The sequence below is a fragment of the Salmo salar genome, unplaced genomic scaffold (assembly GCF_965601325.2).
Source record: "Salmo salar unplaced genomic scaffold, fSalSal1 ptg000071l, whole genome shotgun sequence".
Taxonomy (NCBI): domain Eukaryota; kingdom Metazoa; phylum Chordata; class Actinopteri; order Salmoniformes; family Salmonidae; genus Salmo; species Salmo salar.
In genome coordinates, this window is record NW_027675314.1 from 5241887 (window position 1) to 5265462 (window position 23576).

Sequence of the window (23576 nt, forward strand, 5' to 3'; positions counted from 1 at the left end):
GCCACCAATCACAGTCATAACGTCAGCGAGTACAGACTGCCACCCATCACAGTCATAACGTCAGTGAGTACAGACTGCCACCCACCACAGTCATAACGTCAGTGAGTACAGACTGCCACCCACCAAGGTCGTAACGTCAGTGAGGACAGACTGCCACCCACCACAGTCATAACGTCAGTGAGTACAGACTGCCACCCACCACAGTCGTAACGTCAGTGAGTACAGACTGCCACCCACCACAGTCATAAAGCCAGTGAGTACAGACTGCCACCCACCACAGTCATAACGTCAGTGAGTACAGACTGCCACCCACCACAGTAGTAATGCCAGTGAGTACAGACTGCCACCCACCACAGTCATAACGTCAGTGAGTACAGACTGCCTTACACCACAGTCATAACGTCAGTGAGTACAGACTGCAACCCACCACAGTCATAACGTCAGTGAGTACAGACTGCCACCCACCACAGTCTTAACGTCAGCGAGTACAGACTGACACCCACCACAGTCATAACGCCAGTGAGTACAGACTGCCACCCACCACAGTCATAACGTCAGTGAGTACAGACTGACACCCACCACAGTTATATCATCAGTGAGTACAGACTGCCACCCACCAAGGTCGTAACGTCAGTGAGTACAGACTGCCACCCAGCACAGTCATAACGTCAGTGAGTACAGACTGCCACCCACCACAGTCATAACGCCAGTGAGTACAGACTGCCACCCACCACAGTCATAACGCCAGTGAGTACAGACTGCCACCCACCACAGTCATAACGTCATTGAGTACAGACTGCCACCCACCACAGTCATAACGTCAGTGAGTACAGACTGCCACCCACCACAGTCATAACGTCAGCGAGTACAGACTGCCACCCACCACAGTCATAACGTCAGTGAGTACAGACTGCCACCCACCACAGTCATAACGCCAGTGAGTACAGACTGCCACCCACCACAGTCATAACGTCAGTGAGTACAGACTGCCACCCACCAAGGTCGTAACGTCAGTGAGTACAGACTGCCACCCACCACAGTCATAACGTCAGTGAGTACAGACTGCCACCCACCACAGTCGTAACGTCAGTGAGTACAGACTGCCACCCACCACAGTCATAAAGCCAGTGAGTACAGACTGCCACCCACCACAGTCATAACGTCAGTGAGTACAGACTGCCACCCACCACAGTAGTAACGCCAGTGAGTACAGACTGCCACCCACCACAGTCATAACGTCAGTGAGTACAGACTGCCACCCACCAAGGTCGTAACGTCAGTGAGTACAGACTGCCACCCACCACAGTCATAACGTCAGTGAGTACAGACTGCCACCCACCACAGTCGTAACGTCAGTGAGTACAGACTGCCACCCACCACAGTCATAAAGCCAGTGAGTACAGACTGCCACCCACCACAGTCATAACGTCAGTGAGTACAGACTGCCACCCACCACAGTAGTAACGCCAGTGAGTACAGACTGCCACCCACCACAGTCATAACGTCAGTGAGTACAAACTGCCTTACACCACAGTCATAACGTCAGTGAGTACAGACTGCCACCCACCACAGTCATAACGCCAGTGAGTACAGACTGCCACCCACCACAGTCATAACGTCAGTGAGTACAGACTGACACCCACCACAGTTATATCATCAGTGAGTACAGACTGCCACCCACCAAGGTCGTAACGTCAGTGAGTACAGACTGCCACCCAGCACAGTCATAACGTCAGTGAGTACAGACTGCCACCCACCACAGTCATAACGCCAGTGAGTACAGACTGCCACCCACCACAGTCATAACGCCAGTGAGTACAGACTGCCACCCACCACAGTCATAACGTCATTGAGTACAGACTGCCACCCACCACAGTCATAACGTCAGTGAGTACAGACTGCCACCCACCACAGTCATAACGTCAGCGAGTACAGACTGCCACCCACCACAGTCATAACGTCAGTGAGTACAGACTGCCACCCACCACAGTCATAACGCCAGTGAGAACAGACTGCCACACACCACAGTCATAACCCCAGTGAGTACAGACTGCCACCCACCACAGTCATAACGTCATTGAGTACAGACTGCCACCCACCACAGTCATAAGATCAGTGAGTACAGACTGCCACCCACACAGTCATAACGTCAGTGAGTACAGACTGCCACCCACCACAGTCATAACGTCAGTGAGTACAGACTGCCACCCACCACAGTCATAACGTCAGTGAGTACAGACTGCCATCCACCACAGTCATAACGTCAGCGAGTACAGACTGCCACCCACCACAGTCATAACGTCAGTGACTACAGACTGCCACCCACCACAGTAGTAACGCCAGTGAGTACAGACTGCCACCCACCACAGTCATAACGTCAGTGAGTACAGAATGCCATCCACCACAGTCATAACGTCAGTGAGTACAGACTGCAACCCACCACAGTCATAACGTCAGCGAGTACAGACTGCCACCCACCACAGTCATAACGTCAGTGAGTACAGACTGCCACCCACCACAGTCATAACGTCAGTGAGTACAGACTGCCACCCAGCACAGTCATAACGTCAGTGAGTACAGACTGCCACCCACCACAGTCATAACGCCAGTGAGTACAGACTGCCACCCACCACAGTCATAACGCCAGTGAGTACAGACTGCCACCCACCACAGTCATAACGTCATTGAGTACAGACTGCCACCCACCACAGTCATAACGTCAGCGAGTACAGACTGCCACCCACCACAGTCATAACGTCAGTGACTACAGACTGCCACCCACCACAGTAGTAACGCCAGTGAGTACAGACTGCCACCCACCACAGTCATACCGTCAGTGAGTACAGACTGCCATCCACCACAGTCATAACGTCAGTGAGTACAGCCTGCAACCCACCACAGTCATAACGTCAGCGAGTACAGACTGCCACCCACCACAGTCTTAACGTCAGCGAGTACAGACTGACACCCACCACAGTCATAACGCCAGTGAGTACAGACTGCCACCCACCACAGTCATAACGTCAGTGAGTACAGACAGCCACCCACCACAGTCATAACGTCAGTGAGTACAGACTGCCACCGATCACAGTCATAACGTCAGTGAGTACAGACTGCCACCCACCACAGTCATAACGTCAGTGAGTACAGACTGCCACCGATCACAGTCATAATGTCAGCGATTACAGACCGCCACCCATCACAATCGCAACGTCAGTGAGTACAGACCGCCATCCACTACAGTCAAAACGTCAGTGAGTACACACTGCCACCCACCACAGTCATAACGTCAGTGAGTACAAACTGCCACCCACCACAGTCATAATGTCACTGAGTACAGACTGCCACCCACACAGTCATAACGTCAGTGAGTACAGACTGCCACCGATCACAGTCATAATGTCAGTGAGTACAGACTGCCACACATCAAAGTCATAACGTCAGTGAGTACAGACTGCCACCCACTACAGTCATAACGTCAGTGGGTACAGACTGCCACCCACAACAGTCATAACGTCAGTGAGTACAGACTGCCACCCACCACAGTCATAACGTCAGTGAGTACAGACTGCCACCGATCACAGTCATAACATCAGTGAGTACAGACTGCCACCGATCACAGTCGTAATGTCAGCGAGTACAGACTGCCACCCATCACAGTCGTAAAGCCAGTGAGTACAGACCGCCACACACCACAGTCATAACGTCAGTGAGTACAGACTGCCACCCACCACAGTCTTAACGTCAGCGAGTACAGACTGACACCCACCAAAGTCATAACGCCAGTGAGTACAGACTGCCACCCACCACAGTCATAACGTCAGTGAGTACAGACTGCCACCCACCACAGTCATAACGTCAGTGAGTACAGACTGCCACCGATCACAGTCATAACGTCAGTGAGTACAGACTGCCACCCACCACAGTCATAACGTCAGTGAGTACAGACTTCCACCCATCACAGTCATAACGTCAGTGAGTACAGACTGCCACCGATCACAGTCATAACGCCAGTGAGTACAGACTGCCACCCACCACAGTCATAACGCCAGTGAGTACAGACTGCCACCCACCACAGTCATAACGCCAGTGAGTACAGACTGCCACCCACCACAGTCATAACGTCATTGAGTACAGACTGCCACCCACCACAGTCATAACGTCAGCGAGTACAGACTGCCACCCACCACAGTCATAACGTCAGTGACTACAGACTGCCACCCACCACAGTAGTAACGCCAGTGAGTACAGACTGCCACCCACCACAGTCATAATGTCAGTGAGTACAGACTGCCATCCACCACAGTCATAATGTCAGTGAGTACAGACTGCAACCCACCACAGTCATAACGTCAGCGAGTACAGACTGCCACCCACCACAGTCTTAACGTCAGCGAGTACAGACTGACACCCACCACAGTCATAACGCCAGTGAGTACAGACTGCCACCCACCACAGTCATAACGTCAGTGAGTACAGACTGCCACCCACCACAGTCATAACGTCATTGAGTACAGACTGCCACCCACCACAGTCATAAGATCAGTGAGTACAGACTGCCACCCACACAGTCATAACGTCAGTGAGTACAGACTGCCACCCACTACAGTCATAACGTCAGTGAGTACAGACTGCCATCCACCACAGTCATAACGTCAGTGAGTACAGACTGCCACCCACCACAGTCATAACGTTAGCGAGTACAGACTGCCACCCACCACAGTCATAACGTCAGTGAGTACAGACTGCCACCCACCACAGTCATAACGTCAGCGAGTACAGACTGCCAACCACCACAGTCATAACGTCAGTGAGTACAGACTGCCACCCACCACAGTCATAACGTCAGTGAGTACAGACTGCCACCCACCACAGTCATAACGTCAGTGAGTACAGACTGCCACCGATCACAGTCATAATGTCAGCGATTACAGACCGCCACCCATCACAATCGCAACGTCAGTGAGTACAGACCGCCATCCACCACAGTCAAAACGTCAGTGAGTACACACTGCCACCCACCACAGTCATAACGTCAGTGAGTACAAACTGCCACCCACCACAGTCATAATGTCACTGAGTACAGACTGCCACCCACACAGTCATAACGTCAGTGAGTACAGACTGCCACACATCAAAGTCATAACGTCAGTGAGTACAGACTGCCACCCACTACAGTCATAACGTCAGTGGGTACAGACTGCCACCCACAACAGTCATAACGTCAGTGAGTACAGACTGCCACCCACCACAGTCGTAACGTCAGTGAGTACAGACTGCCACCGATCACAGTCATAACGTCAGTGAGTACAGACTGCCACCGATCACAGTCGTAATGTCAGCGAGTACAGACTGCCACCCATCACAGTCGTAAAGCCAGTGAGTACAGACCGCCACACACCACAGTCATAACGTCAGCTAGTACAGACTGCCACCCACCACAGTCATAACGTCAGTGACTACAGACTGCCACCCACCACAGTAGTAACGCCAGCGAGTACAGACTGCCACCCATCACAGTCATAACGTCAGTGAGTACAGACTGCCACCCACCACAGTCATAACGTCAGTGAGTACAGACTGCCACCCACCAAGGTCGTAACGTCAGTGAGTACAGACTGCCACCCACCACAGTCATAACGTCAGTGAGTACAGACTGCCACCCACCACAGTCGTAACGTCAGTGAGTAGAGACTGCCACCCACCACAGTCATAAAGCCAGTGAGTACAGACTGCCACCCACCACAGTCATAAAGTCAGTGAGTACAGACTGCCACCCACCACAGTAGTAACGCCAGTGAGTACAGACTGCCACCCACCACAGTCATAACGTCAGTGAGTACAGACTGCCTTCCACCACAGTCATAACGTCAGTGAGTACAGACTGCAACCCACCACAGTCATAACGTCAGTGAGTACAGACTGCCACCCACCACAGTCTTAACGTCAGCGAGTACAGACTGACACCCACCACAGTCATAACGCCAGTGAGTACAGACTGCCACCCACCACAGTCATAACGTCAGTGAGTACAGACTGACACCCACCACAGTTATATCATCAGTGAGTACAGACTGCCACCCACCAAGGTCGTAACGTCAGTGAGTACAGACTGCCACCCAGCACAGTCATAACGTCAGTGAGTACAGACTGCCACCCACCAGAGTCATAACGCCAGTGAGTACAGACTGCCACCCAGCACAGTCATAACGTCAGTGAGTACAGACTGCCACCCACCACAGTCATAACGCCAGTGAGTACAGACTGCCACCCACCACAGTCATAACGCCAGTGAGTACAGACTGCCACCCAACACAGTCATAACGTCATTGAGTACAGACTGCCACCCACCACAGTCATAACGTCAGCGAGTACAGACTGCCACCCACCACAGTCATAACGTCAGTGACTACAGACTGCCACCCACCACAGTAGTAACGCCAGTGAGTACAGACTGCCACCCACCACAGTCATAACGTCAGTGAGTACAGACTGCCATCCACCACAGTCATAACGTCAGTGAGTACAGCCTGCAACCCACCACAGTCATAACGTCAGCGAGTACAGACTGCCACCCACCACAGTCTTAACGTCAGCGAGTACAGACTGACACCCACCACATTCATAACGCCAGTGAGTACAGACTGCCACCCACCACAGTCATAACGTCAGTGAGTACAGACAGCCACCCACCACAGTCATAACGTCAGTGAGTACAGACTGCCACCGATCACAGTCATAACGTCAGTGAGTACAGACTGCCACCCACCACAGTCATAACGTCAGTGAGTACAGACTGCCACCCACCACAGTCATAACGTCAGTGAGTACAGACTGCCACCCAGCACAGTCATAACGTCAGTGAGTACAGACTGCCACCCACCACAGTCATAACGCCAGTGAGTACAGACTGCCACCCACCACAGTCATAACGCCAGTGAGTACAGACTGCCACCCAACACAGTCATAACGTCATTGAGTACAGACTGCCACCCACCACAGTCATAACGTCAGCGAGTACAGACTGCCACCCACCACAGTCATAACGTCAGTGACTACAGACTGCCACCCACCACAGTAGTAACGCCAGTGAGTACAGACTGCCACCCACCACAGTCATAACGTCAGTGAGTACAGACTGCCATCCACCACAGTCATAACGTCAGTGAGTACAGCCTGCAACCCACCACAGTCATAACGTCAGCGAGTACAGACTGCCACCCACCACAGTCTTAACGTCAGCGAGTACAGACTGACACCCACCACATTCATAACGCCAGTGAGTACAGACTGCCACCCACCACAGTCATAACGTCAGTGAGTACAGACAGCCACCCACCACAGTCATAACGTCAGTGAGTACAGACTGCCACCGATCACAGTCATAACGTCAGTGAGTACAGACTGCCACCCACCACAGTCATAACGTCAGTGAGTACAGACTGCCACCCATCACAGTCATAACGTCAGTGAGTACAGACTGCCACCGATCACAGTCATAATGTCAGTGAGTACAGACTGCCACCCATCACAGTCATAACGTCAGTGAGTACAGACCGCCACCCACCACAGTTGTAAGGTCAGTGAGTACAGACTGCCACCCACCACAGTCATAACGTCAGTGAGTACAGACTGACACCGATCACAGTCATAATGTCAGCGATTACAGACCGCCACCCATCACAATCGCAACGTCAGTGAGTACAGACCGCCATCCACTACAGTCAAAACGTCAGTGAGTACACACTGCCACCCACCACAGTCATAACGTCAGTGAGTACAAACTGCCACCCACCACAGTCATAATGTCACTGAGTACAGACTGCCACCCACACAGTCATAACGTCAGTGAGTACAGACTGCCACCGATCACAGTCATAATGTCAGTGAGTACAGACTGCCACACATCAAAGTCATAACGTCAGTGAGTACAGACTGCCACCCACTACAGTCATAACGTCAGTGGGTACAGACTGCCACCCACAACAGTCATAACGTCAGTGAGTACAGACTGCCACCCACCACAGTCATAACGTCAGTGAGTACAGACTGCCACCGATCACAGTCATAACATCAGTGAGTACAGACTGCCACCGATCACAGTCGTAATGTCAGCGAGTACAGACTGCCACCCATCACAGTCGTAAAGCCAGTGAGTACAGACCGCCACACACCACAGTCATAACGTCAGTGAGTACAGACTGCCACCCACCACAGTCTTAACGTCAGCGAGTACAGACTGACACCCACCACAGTCATAACGCCAGTGAGTACAGACTGCCACCCACCACAGTCATAACGTCAGTGAGTACAGACTGCCACCCACCACAGTCATAACGTCAGTGAGTACAGACTGCCACCGATCACAGTCATAACGTCAGTGAGTACAGACTGCCACCCACCACAGTCATAACGTCAGTGAGTACAGACTTCCACCCATCACAGTCATAACGTCAGTGAGTACAGACTGCCACCGATCACAGTCATAACGCCAGTGAGTACAGACTGCCACCCACCACAGTCATAACGCCATTGAGTACAGACTGCCACCCACCACAGTCATAACGCCAGTGAGTACAGACTGCCACCCACCACAGTCATAACGTCATTGAGTACAGACTGCCACCCACCACAGTCATAACGTCAGCGAGTACAGACTGCCACCGATCACAGTCATAATGTCAGTGAGTACAGACTGCCACACATCAAAGTCATAACGTCAGTGAGTACAGACTGCCACCCACTACAGTCATAACGTCAGTGGGTACAGACTGCCACCCACAACAGTCATAACGTCAGTGAGTACAGACTGCCACCCACCACAGTCATAACGTCAGTGAGTACAGACTGCCACCGATCACAGTCATAACATCAGTGAGTACAGACTGCCACCGATCACAGTCGTAATGTCAGCGAGTACAGACTGCCACCCATCACAGTCGTAAAGCCAGTGAGTACAGACCGCCACACACCACAGTCATAACGTCAGTGAGTACAGACTGCCACCCACCACAGTCTTAACGTCAGCGAGTACAGACTGACACCCACCACAGTCATAACGCCAGTGAGTACAGACTGCCACCCACCACAGTCATAACGTCAGTGAGTACAGACTGCCACCCACCACAGTCATAACGTCAGTGAGTACAGACTGCCACCGATCACACTCATAACGTCAGTGAGTACAGACTGCCACCCACCACAGTCATAACGTCAGTGAGTACAGACTTCCACCCATCACAGTCATAACGTCAGTGAGTACAGACTGCCACCGATCACAGTCATAACGCCAGTGAGTACAGACTGCCACCCACCACAGTCATAACGCCATTGAGTACAGACTGCCACCCACCACAGTCATAACGCCAGTGAGTACAGACTGCCACCCACCACAGTCATAACGTCATTGAGTACAGACTGCCACCCACCACAGTCATAACGTCAGCGAGTACAGACTGCCACCCACCACAGTCATAACGTCAGTGACTACAGACTGCCACCCACCACAGTAGTAACGCCAGTGAGTACAGACTGCCATCCACCACAGTCATAACGTCAGTGAGTACAGACTGCAACCCACCACAGTCATAACGTCAGCGAGTACAGACTGCCACCCACCACAGTCTTAACGTCAGCGAGTACAGACTGACACCCACCACAGTCATAACGACAGTGAGTACAGACTGCCACCCACCACAGTCATAACGTCAGTGAGTACAGACTGCCACCCACCACAGTCATAACGTCATTGAGTACAGACTGCCACCCACCACAGTCATAACGTCAGCGAGTACAGACTGCCACCCACCACAGTCATAACGTCAGTGACTACAGACTGCCACCCACCACAGTAGTAACGCCAGTGAGTACAGACTGCCACCCACCACAGTCATAACGTCAGTGAGTACAGACTGCCATCCACCACAGTCATAACGTCAGTGAGTACAGACTGCAACCCACCACAGTCATAACGTCAGCGAGTACAGACTGCCACCCACCACAGTCTTAACGTCAGCGAGTACAGACTGACACCCACCACAGTCATAACGACAGTGAGTACAGACTGCCACCCACCACAGTCATAACGTCAGTGAGTACAGACTGCCACCCACCACAGTCATAACGTCATTGAGTACAGACTGCCACCCACCACAGTCATAAGATCAGTGAGTACAGACTGCCACCCACACAGTCATAACGTCAGTGAGTACAGACTGCCACCCACTACAGTCATAACGTCAGTGAGTACAGACTGCCACCCACCACAGTCATAACGTCAGTGAGTACAGACTGCCACCCACCACAGTCATAACGTCAGTGAGTACAGACTGCCACCGATCACAGTCATAACGTCAGTGAGTACAGACTGCCACCCACCACAGTCATAACGTCAGTGAGTACAGACTTCCACCCATCACAGTCATAACGTCAGTGAGTACAGACTGCCACCGATCACAGTCATAACGCCAGTGAGTACAGACTGCCACCCACCACAGTCATAACGCCATTGAGTACAGACTGCCACCCACCACAGTCATAACGCCAGTGAGTACAGACTGCCACCCACCACAGTCATAACGTCATTGAGTACAGACTGCCACCCACCACAGTCATAACGTCAGCGAGTACAGACTGCCACCGATCACAGTCATAATGTCAGTGAGTACAGACTGCCACACATCAAAGTCATAACGTCAGTGAGTACAGACTGCCACCCACTACAGTCATAACGTCAGTGGGTACAGACTGCCACCCACAACAGTCATAACGTCAGTGAGTACAGACTGCCACCCACCACAGTCATAACGTCAGTGAGTACAGACTGCCACCGATCACAGTCATAACATCAGTGAGTACAGACTGCCACCGATCACAGTCGTAATGTCAGCGAGTACAGACTGCCACCCATCACAGTCGTAAAGCCAGTGAGTACAGACCGCCACACACCACAGTCATAACGTCAGTGAGTACAGACTGCCACCCACCACAGTCTTAACGTCAGCGAGTACAGACTGACACCCACCACAGTCATAACGCCAGTGAGTACAGACTGCCACCCACCACAGTCATAACGTCAGTGAGTACAGACTGCCACCCACCACAGTCATAACGTCAGTGAGTACAGACTGCCACCGATCACACTCATAACGTCAGTGAGTACAGACTGCCACCCACCACAGTCATAACGTCAGTGAGTACAGACTTCCACCCATCACAGTCATAACGTCAGTGAGTACAGACTGCCACCGATCACAGTCATAACGCCAGTGGGTACAGACTGCCACCCACAACAGTCATAACGTCAGTGAGTACAGACTGCCACCCACCACAGTCATAACGTCAGTGAGTACAGACTGCCACCGATCACAGTCATAACATCAGTGAGTACAGACTGCCACCGATCACAGTCGTAATGTCAGCGAGTACAGACTGCCACCCATCACAGTCGTAAAGCCAGTGAGTACAGACCGCCACACACCACAGTCATAACGTCAGTGAGTACAGACTGCCACCCACCACAGTCTTAACGTCAGCGAGTACAGACTGACACCCACCACAGTCATAACGCCAGTGAGTACAGACTGCCACCCACCACAGTCATAACGTCAGTGAGTACAGACTGCCACCCACCACAGTCATAACGTCAGTGAGTACAGACTGCCACCGATCACACTCATAACGTCAGTGAGTACAGACTGCCACCGATCACAGTCATAACGCCAGTGAGTACAGACTGCCACCCACCACAGTCATAACGCCATTGAGTACAGACTGCCACCCACCACAGTCATAACGCCAGTGAGTACAGACTGCCACCCACCACAGTCATAACGTCATTGAGTACAGACTGCCACCCACCACAGTCATAACGTCAGCGAGTACAGACTGCCACCCACCACAGTCATAACGTCAGTGACTACAGACTGCCACCCACCACAGTAGTAACGCCAGTGAGTACAGACTGCCATCCACCACAGTCATAACGTCAGTGAGTACAGACTGCAACCCACCACAGTCATAACGTCAGCGAGTACAGACTGCCACCCACCACAGTCTTAACGTCAGCGAGTACAGACTGACACCCACCACAGTCATAACGACAGTGAGTACAGACTGCCACCCACCACAGTCATAACGTCAGTGAGTACAGACTGCCACCCACCACAGTCATAACGTCATTGAGTACAGACTGCCACCCACCACAGTCATAACGTCAGCGAGTACAGACTGCCACCCACCACAGTCATAACGTCAGTGACTACAGACTGCCACCCACCACAGTAGTAACGCCAGTGAGTACAGACTGCCACCCACCACAGTCATAACGTCAGTGAGTACAGACTGCCATCCACCACAGTCATAACGTCAGTGAGTACAGACTGCAACCCACCACAGTCATAACGTCAGCGAGTACAGACTGCCACCCACCACAGTCTTAACGTCAGCGAGTACAGACTGACACCCACCACAGTCATAACGACAGTGAGTACAGACTGCCACCCACCACAGTCATAACGTCAGTGAGTACAGACTGCCACCCACCACAGTCATAACGTCATTGAGTACAGACTGCCACCCACCACAGTCATAAGATCAGTGAGTACAGACTGCCACCCACACAGTCATAACGTCAGTGAGTACAGACTGCCACCCACTACAGTCATAACGTCAGTGAGTACAGACTGCCACCCACCACAGTCATAACGTCAGTGAGTACAGACTGCCACCCACCACAGTCATAACGTTAGCGAGTACAGACTGCCACCCACCACAGTCATAACGTCAGTGAGTACAGACTGCCACCCACCACAGTCATAACGTCAGCGAGTACAGACTGCCAACCACCACAGTCATAACGTCAGTGAGTACAGACTGCCACACACCACAGTCATAACGTCAGTGAGTACAGACTGCCACCCACCACAGTCATAACGTCAGTGAGTACAGACTGCCACCGATCACAGTCATAATGTCAGCGATTACAGACCGCCACCCATCACAATCGCAACGTCAGTGAGTACAGACTGCCACCCACCACAGTCATAACGTCAGTGAGTACAGACTGCCACCCACCACAGTCATAACGTTAGCGAGTACAGACTGCCACCCACCACAGTCATAACGTCAGTGAGTACAGACTGCCACCCACTACAGTCATAACGTCAGTGAGTACAGACTGCCACCCACCACAGTCATAACGTCAGTGAGTACAGACTGCCACCCACCACAGTCATAACGCCAGTGAGTACAGACTACCACCCACCACAGTCATAACGTCAGTGAGTACAGACTGCCACCCACCACAGTCATAACGTCAGTGAGTACAGACTGCCACCGATCACAGTCATAACGTCAGTGAGTACAGACTGCCACCCACCACAGTCATAACGTCAGTGAGTACAGACTTCCACCCATCACAGTCATAACGTCAGTGAGTACAGACTGCCACCGATCACAGTCATAATGTCAGTGAGTACAGACTGCCACCCATCACAGTCATAACGTCAGTGAGTACAGACCGCCACCCACCACAGTCGTAAGGTCAGTGAGTACAGACTGCCACCCACCACAGTCATAACGTCAGTGAGTACAGACTGCCACCGATCACAGTCATAATGTCAGCGATTACAGACCGCCACCCATCACAGTCGCAACGTCAGTGAGTACAGACTGCCATCCACCACAGTCAAAACGTCAGTGAGTACACACTGCCACCCACCACAGTCATAACGTCAGTGAGTACAAACTGCCACCCACCACAGTCATAATGTCACTGAGTACAGACTGCCACCCACACAGTCATAACGTCAGTGAGTACAGACTGCCACCCACTACAGTCATAACGTCAGTGGGTACAGACTGCCACCCACAACAGTCATAACGTCAGTGAGTACAGACTGCCAACTACCACAGTCATAACGTCAGTGAGTACAGACTGCCACCGATCACAGTCATAACGTCAGTGAGTACAGACTGCCACCGATCACAGTCGTAATGTCAGCGAGTACAGACTGCCACCCATCACAGTCGTAAAGCCAGTGAGTACAGACCGCCACACACCACAGTCATAACGTCAGTGAGTACAGACTGCCACCCAGCACAGTCATAACGTCAGTGAGTACAGACTGCCACCCACCACAGTCATAACGCCAGTGAGTACAGACTGCCACACACCACAGTCATAACCCCAGTGAGTACAGACTGCCACCCACCACAGTCATAACGTCATTGAGTACAGACTGCCACCCACCACAGTCATAAGATCAGTGAGTACAGACTGCCACCCACACAGTCATAACGTCAGTGAGTACAGACTGCCACCCACCACAGTCATAACGTCAGTGAGTACAGACTGCCACCCACCACAGTCATAACGTCAGTGAGTACAGACTGCCACCCACCACTGTCATAACGCCAGCCAGTACAGACTGCCACCAATCACAGTCATAACGTCAGCGAGTACAGACTGCCACCCATCACAGTCATAACGTCAGTGAGAACAAACTGCCACCCACCACAGTCATAACGTCAGTGAGTACAGACTGCCACCCACCAAGGTCGTAACGTCAGTGAGTACAGACTGCCACCCACCACAGTCATAACGTCAGTGAGTACAGACTGCCACCCACCACAGTCGTAACGTCAGTGAGTACAGACTGCCACCCACCATAGTCATAAAGCCAGTGAGTACAGACTGCCACCCACCACAGTCATAACGTCAGTGAGTACAGACTGCCACCCACCACAGTAGTAACGCCAGTGAGTACAGACTGCCACCCACCACAGTCATAACGTCAGTGAGTACAGACTGCCTTCCACCACAGTCATAACGTCAGTGAGTACAGAATGCAACCCACCACAGTCATAACGTCAGTGAGTACAGACTGCCACCCACCACAGTCTTAACGTCAGCGAGTACAGACTGACACCCACCACAGTCATAACGCCAGTGAGTACAGACTGCCACCCACCACAGTCATAACGCCAGTGAGTACAGACTGCCACCCACCACAGTCATAACGTCATTGAGTACAGACTGCGACCCACCACAGTCATAACGTCAGCGAGTACAGACTGCCACCCACCACAGTCATAACGTCAGTGACTACAGACTGCCACCCACCACAGTAGTAACGCCAGTGAGTACAGACTGCCACCCACCACAGTCATAACGTCAGTGAGTACAGACTGCCATCCACCACAGTCATAACGTCAGTGAGTACAGCCTGCAACCCACCACAGTCATAACGTCAGCGAGTACAGACTGCCACCCACCACAGTCTTAACGTCAGCGAGTACAGACTGACACCCACCACAGTCATAACGCCAGTGAGTACAGACTGCCACCCACCACAGTCATAACGTCAGTGAGTACAGACAGCCACCCACCACAGTCATAACGTCAGTGAGTACAGACTGCCACCGATCACAGTCATAACGTCAGTGAGTACAGACTGCCACCCACCACAGTCATAACGTCAGTGAGTACAGACTGCCACCCATCACAGTCATAACGTCAGTGAGTACAGACTGCCACCGTTCACAGTCATAATGTCAGTGAGTACAGACTGCCACCCATCACAGTCATAACGTCAGTGAGTACAGACCGCCACCCACCACAGTCGTAAGGTCAGTGAGTACAGACTGCCACCCACCACAGTCATAACGTCAGTGAGTACAGACTGCCACCGATCACATTCATAATGTCAGCGATTACAGACCGCCACCCATCACAATCGCAACGTCAGTGAGTACAGACTGCCACCCACCACAGTCATAACGTCATTGAGTACAGACTGCCACCCACCACAGTCATAAGATCAGTGAGTACAGACTGCCACCCACACAGTCATAACGTCAGTGAGTACAGACTGCCACCCACCACAGTCATAACGTCAGTGAGTACAGACTGCCACCCACCACAGTCATAACGTCAGTGAGTACAGACTGCCACCCACCACTGTCATAACGCCAGCCAGTACAGACTGCCACCAATCACAGTCATAACGTCAGCGAGTACAGACTGCCACCCATCACAGTCATAACGTCAGTGAGAACAAACTGCCACCCACCACAGTCATAACGTCAGTGAGTACAGACTGCCACCCACCAAGGTCGTAACGTCAGTGAGTACAGACTGCCACCCACCACAGTCATAACGTCAGTGAGTACAGACTGCCACCCACCACAGTCGTAACGTCAGTGAGTACAGACTGCCACCCACCATAGTCATAAAGCCAGTGAGTACAGACTGCCACCCACCACAGTCATAACGTCAGTGAGTACAGACTGCCACCCACCACAGTAGTAACGCCAGTGAGTACAGACTGCCACCCACCACAGTCATAACGTCAGTGAGTACAGACTGCCTTCCACCACAGTCATAACGTCAGTGAGTACAGAATGCAACCCACCACAGTCATAACGTCAGTGAGTACAGACTGCCACCCACCACAGTCTTAACGTCAGCGAGTACAGACTGACACCCACCACAGTCATAACGCCAGTGAGTACAGACTGCCACCCACCACAGTCATAACGCCAGTGAGTACAGACTGCCACCCACCACAGTCATAACGTCATTGAGTACAGACTGCGACCCACCACAGTCATAACGTCAGCGAGTACAGACTGCCACCCACCACAGTCATAACGTCAGTGACTACAGACTGCCACCCACCACAGTAGTAACGCCAGTGAGTACAGACTGCCACCCACCACAGTCATAACGTCAGTGAGTACAGACTGCCATCCACCACAGTCATAACGTCAGTGAGTACAGCCTGCAACCCACCACAGTCATAACGTCAGCGAGTACAGACTGCCACCCACCACAGTCTTAACGTCAGCGAGTACAGACTGACACCCACCACAGTCATAACGCCAGTGAGTACAGACTGCCACCCACCACAGTCATAACGTCAGTGAGTACAGACAGCCACCCACCACAGTCATAACGTCAGTGAGTACAGACTGCCACCGATCACAGTCATAACGTCAGTGAGTACAGACTGCCACCCACCACAGTCATAACGTCAGTGAGTACAGACTGCCACCCATCACAGTCATAACGTCAGTGAGTACAGACTGCCACCGTTCACAGTCATAATGTCAGTGAGTACAGACTGCCACCCATCACAGTCATAACGTCAGTGAGTACAGACCGCCACCCACCACAGTCGTAAGGTCAGTGAGTACAGACTGCCACCCACCACAGTCATAACGTCAGTGAGTACAGACTGCCACCGATCACATTCATAATGTCAGCGATTACAGACCGCCACCCATCACAATCGCAACGTCAGTGAGTACAGACTGCCACCCACCACAGTCATAACGTCATTGAGTACAGACTGCCACCCACCACAGTCATAAGATCAGTGAGTACAGACTGCCACCCACACAGTCATAACGTCAGTGAGTACAGACTGCCACCCACCACAGTCATAACGTCAGTGAGTACAGACTGCCACCCACCACAGTCATAACGTCAGTGAGTACAGACTGCCACCCACCACAGTCATAACGTTAGCGAGTACAGACTGCCACCCACCACAGTCATAACGTCAGTGAGTATAGACTGCCACCCACCACAGTCATAACGTCAGCGAGTACAGACTGCCAACCACCACAGTCATAACGTCAGTGAGTACAGACTGCCACCCACCACAGTCATAACGTCAGTGAGTACAGACTGCCACCCACCACAGTCATAACGTCAGTGAGTACAGACTGCCACCCATCACAGTCATAACGTCAGTGAGTACAGACTGCCACGCACCACAGTCATAACGTCAGTGAGTACAGACTGCCACCCACCACTGTCATAACGCCAGTGAGTACAGACTGCCACCAATCACAGTCATAACGTCAGCGAGTACAGACTGCCACCCACCACAGTCATAACGTCAGTGAGTACAGACTGCCACCCACCACAGTCATAACGTCAGTGAGTACAGACTGACACCCACCACAGTTATATCATCAGTGAGTACAGACTGCCACCCACCAAGGTCGTAACGTCAGTGAGTACAGACTGCCACCCAGCACAGTCATAACGTCAGTGAGTACAGACTGCCACCCACCACAGTCATAACGCCAGTGAGTACAGACTGCCACCCACCACAGTCATAACGCCAGTGAGTACAGACTGCCACCCACCACAGTCATAACGTCATTGAGTACAGACTGCCACCCACCACAGTCATAACGTCAGTGAGTACAGACTGCCACCCACCACAGTCATAACGTCAGCGAGTACAGACTGCCACCCACCACAGTCATAACGTCAGTGACTACAGACTGCCACCCACCACAGTAGTAACGCCAGTGAGTACAGACTGCCACCCACCACAGTCATAACGTCACTGAGTACAGAATGCCATCCACCACAGTCATAACGTCAGTGAGTACAGACTGCCACCCACCACAGTCATAACGTCAGTGAGTACAGACTGCCACCCAGCACAGTCATAACGTCAGTGAGTACAGACTGCCACCCACCACAGTCATAACGCCAGTGAGTACAGACTGCCACCCACCACAGTCATAACGCCAGTGAGTACAGACTGCGACCCACCACAGTCATAACGTCATTGAGTACAGACTGCCACCCACCACAGTCATAACGTCAGCGAGTACAGACTGCCACCCACCACAGTCATAACGTCAGTGACTACAGACTGCCACCCACCACAGTAGTAACGCCAGTGAGTACAGACTGCCACCCACCACAGTCATAACGTCAGTGAGTACAGACTGCCATCCACCACAGTCATAACGTCAGTGAGTACAGACTGCAACCCACCACAGTCATAACGTCAGCGAGTACAGACTGCCACCCACCACATTCTTAACGTCAGCGAGTACAGACTGACACCCACCACAGTCATAACGCCAGTGAGTACAGACTGCCACCCACCACAGTCATAACGTCAGTGAGTACAGACTGCCACCCAGCACAGTCATAACGTCAGTGAGTACAGACTGCCACCCACCACAGTCATAACGTCAGTGAGTACAGACTGCCACCCAGCACAGTCATAACGTCAGTGAGTACAGACTGCCACCCACCACAGTCATAACGCCAGTGAGTACAGACTGCCACCCACCGCAGTCATAACGCCAGTGAGTACAGACTGCCACCCACCACAGTCATAACGTCATTGAGTACAGACTGCCACCCACCACAGTCATAACGTCAGCGAGTACAGACTGCCACCCAAAACAGTCATAACGTCAGTGACTACAGACTGCCACCCACCACAGTAGTAACGCCAGTGAGTACAGACTGCCACCCACCACAGTCATAACGTCAGTGAGTACAGACTGCCATCCACCACAGTCATAACGTCAGTGAGTACAGACTGCAACCCACCACAGTCATAACGTCAGCGAGTACAAACTGCCACCCACACAGTCTTAACGTCAGCGAGTACAGACTGACACCCACCACAGTCATAACGCCAGTGAGTACAGACTGCCACCCACCACAGTCATAACGTCAGTGAGTACAGACAGCCACCCACCACAGTCATAACGTCAGTGAGTACAGACTGCCACCGATCACAGTCATAACGTCAGTGAGTACAGACTGCCACCCACCACAGTCATAACGTCAGTGAGTACAGACTGCCACCCATCACAGTCATAACGTCAGTGAGTACAGACTGCCACCGATCACAGTCATAATGTCAGTGAGTACAGACTGCCACCCATCACAGTCGTAACGTCAGTGAGTACAGACCGCCACCCACCACAGTCGTAAGGTCAGTGAGTACAGACTGCCACCCACCACAGTCATAACGTCAGTGAGTACAGACTGCCACCGATCACAGTCATAATGTCAGCGATTACAGACCGCCACCCATCACAATCGCAACGTCAGTGAGTACAGACCGCCATCCACCACAGTCAAAACGTCAGTGAGTACACACTGCCACCCACCACAGTCATAACGTCAGTGAGTACAAACTGCCACCCACCACAGTCATAATGTCACTGAGTACAGACTGCCACCCACACAGTCATAACGTCAGTGAGTACAGACTGCCACCGATCACAGTCATAATGTCAGTGAGTACAGACTGCCACACATCAAAGTCATAACGTCAGTGAGTACAGACTGCCACCCACTACAGTCATAACGTCAGTGGGTACAGACTGCCACCCACAACAGTCATAACGTCAGTGAGTACAGACTGCCACCCACCACAGTCATAACGTCAGTGAGTACAGACTGCCACCGATCACAGTCATAACGTCAGTGAGTACAGACTGCCACCGATCACAGTCGTAATGTCAGCGAGTACAGACTGCCACCCATCACAGTCGTAAAGCCAGTGAGTACAGACCGCCACACACCACAGTCATAACGTCAGTGAGTACAGACTGCCACCCACCACAGTCTTAACGTCAGCGAGTACAGACTGACACCCACCACAGTCATAACGCCAGTGAGTACAGACTGCCATCACCACAGTCATAACGTCAGTGAGTACAGACTGCCACCCACCACAGTCATAACGTCAGTGAGTACAGACTGCCACCGATCACAGTCATAACGTCAGTGAGTACAGACTGCCACACACCACAGTCATAACGTCAGTGAGTACAGACTGCCACCCACCACTGTCATAACGCCAGCGAGTACAGACTGCCACCAATCACAGTCATAACGTCAGCGAGTACAGACTGCCACCCATCACAGTCATAACGTCAGTGAGTACAGACTGCCACCCACCACAGTCATAACGTCAGTGAGTACAGACTGCCACCCACCAAGGTCGTAACGTCAGTGAGTACAGACTGCCACCCACCACAGTCATAACGTCAGTGAGTACAGACTGCCACCCACCACAGTCGTAACGTCAGTGAGTACAGACTGCCACCCACCACAGTCATAAAGCCAGTGAGTACAGACTGCCACCCACCACAGTCATAACGTCAGTGAGTACAGACTGCCACCCACCACAGTAGTAACGCCAGTGAGTACAGACTGCCACCCACCACAGTCATAACGTCAGTGAGTACAGACTGCCTTCCACCACAGTCATAACGTCAGTGAGTACAGACTGCAACCCACCACAGTCATAACGTCAGTGAGTACAGACTGCCACCCACCACAGTCTTAACGTCAGCGAGTACAGACTGACACCCACCACAGTCATAACGCCAGTGAGTACAGACTGCCACCCACCACAGTCATAACGTAAGTGAGTACAGACTGACACCCACCACAGTTATATCATCAGTGAGTACAGACTGCCACCCACCAAGGTCGTAACGTCAGTGAGTACAGACTGCCACCCAGCACAGTCATAACGTCAGTGAGTACAGACTGCCACCCACCACAGTCATAACGTCAGTGACTACAGACTGCCACCCACCACAGTAGTAACGCCAGTGAGTACAGACTGCCACCCACCACAGTCATAACGTCAGTGAGTACAGACTGCCATCCACCACAGTCATAACGTCAGTGAGTACAGACTGCAACCCACCACAGTCATAACGTCAGTGAGTACAGACTGCCACCCATCACAGTCATAACGTCAGTGAGTACAGACCGCCACCCACCACAGTCGTAAGGTCAGTGAGTACAGACTGCCACCCACCACAGTCATAACGTCAGTGAGTACAGACTGCCACCGATCACAGTCATAATGTCAGCGATTACAGACCGCCACCCATCACAATCGCAACGTCAGTGAGTACAGACCGCCATCCACCACAGTCAAAACGTCAGTGAGTACACACTGCCACCCACCACAGTCATAACGTCAGTGAGTAAAAACTGCCACCCACCACAGTCATAATGTCACTGAGTACAGACTGCCACCCACACAGTCATAACGTCAGTGAGTACAGACTGCCACCGATCACAGTCATAATGTCAGTGAGTACAGACTGCCACACATCAAAGTCATAACGTCAGTGAGTACAGACTGCCACCCACTACAGTCATAACGTCAGTGGGTACAGACTGCCACCGATCACAGTCATAACGTCAGTGAGTACAGACTGCCACCGATCACAGTCGTAATGTCAGCGAGTACAGACTGCCACCCATCACAGTCGTAAAGCCAGTGAGTACAGACCGCCACACACCACAGTCATAACGTCAGTGAGTACAGACTGCCACCCACCACAGTCTTAACGTCAGCGAGTACAGACTGACACCCACCACAGTCATAACGCCAGTGAGTACAGACTGCCATCACCACAGTCATAACGTCAGTGAGTACAGACTGCCACCCACCACAGTCATAACGTCAGTGAGTACAGACTGCCACCGATCACAGTCATAACGTCAGTGAGTACAGACTGCCACACACCACAGTCATAACGTCAGTGAGTACAGACTGCCACCCACCACTGTCATAACGCCAGCGAGTACAGACTGCCACCAATCACAGTCATAACGTCAGCGAGTACAGACTGCCACCCATCACAGTCATAACGTCAGTGAGTACAGACTGCCACCCACCACAGTCATAACGTCAGTGAGTACAGACTGCCACCCACCAAGGTCGTAACGTCAGTGAGTACAGACTGCCACCCACCACAGTCATAACGTCAGTGAGTACAGACTGCCACCCACCACAGTCGTAACGTCAGTGAGTACAGACTACCACCCACCACAGTCATAAAGCCAGTGAGTACAGACTGCCACCCACCACAGTCATAACGTCAGTGAGTACAGACTGCCACCCACCACAGTAGTAACGCCAGTGAGTACAGACTGCCACCCACCACAGTCATAACGTCAGTGAGTACAGACTGCCTTCCACCACAGTCATAACGTCAGTGAGTACAGACTGCAACCCACCACAGTCATAACGTCAGTGAGTACAGACTGCCACCCACCACAGTCTTAACGTCAGCGAGTACAGACTGACACCCACCACAGTCATAACGCCAGTGAGTACAGACTGCCACCCACCACAGTCATAACGTCAGTGAGTACAGACTGACACCCACCACAGTTATATCATCAGTGAGTACAGACTGCCACCCACCAAGGTCGTAACGTCAGTGAGTACAGACTGCCACCCAGCACAGTCATAACGTCAGTGAGTACAGACTGCCACCCACCACAGTCATAACGCCAGTGAGTACAGACTGCCACCCACCACAGTCATAACGCCAGTGAGTACAGACTGCCACCCACCACAGTCATAACGTCATTGAGTACAGACTGCCACCCACCACAGTCATAACGTCAGTGAGTACAGACTGCCACCCACCACAGTCATAACGTCAGCGAGTACAGACTGCCACCCACCACAGTCATAACGTCAGCGACTACAGACTGCCACCCACCACAGTAGTAACGCCAGTGAGTACAGACTGCCACCCACCACAGTCATAACGTCAGTGAGTACAGAATGCCATCCACCACAGTCATAACGTCAGTGAGTACAGACTGCAACCCACCACAGTCATAACGTCAGCGAGTACAGACTGCCACCCACCACAGTCATAACGTCAGTGAGTACAGACTGCCACCCACCACAGTCATAACGTCAGTGAGTACAGACTGCCACCCAGCACAGTCATAACGTTAGTGAGTA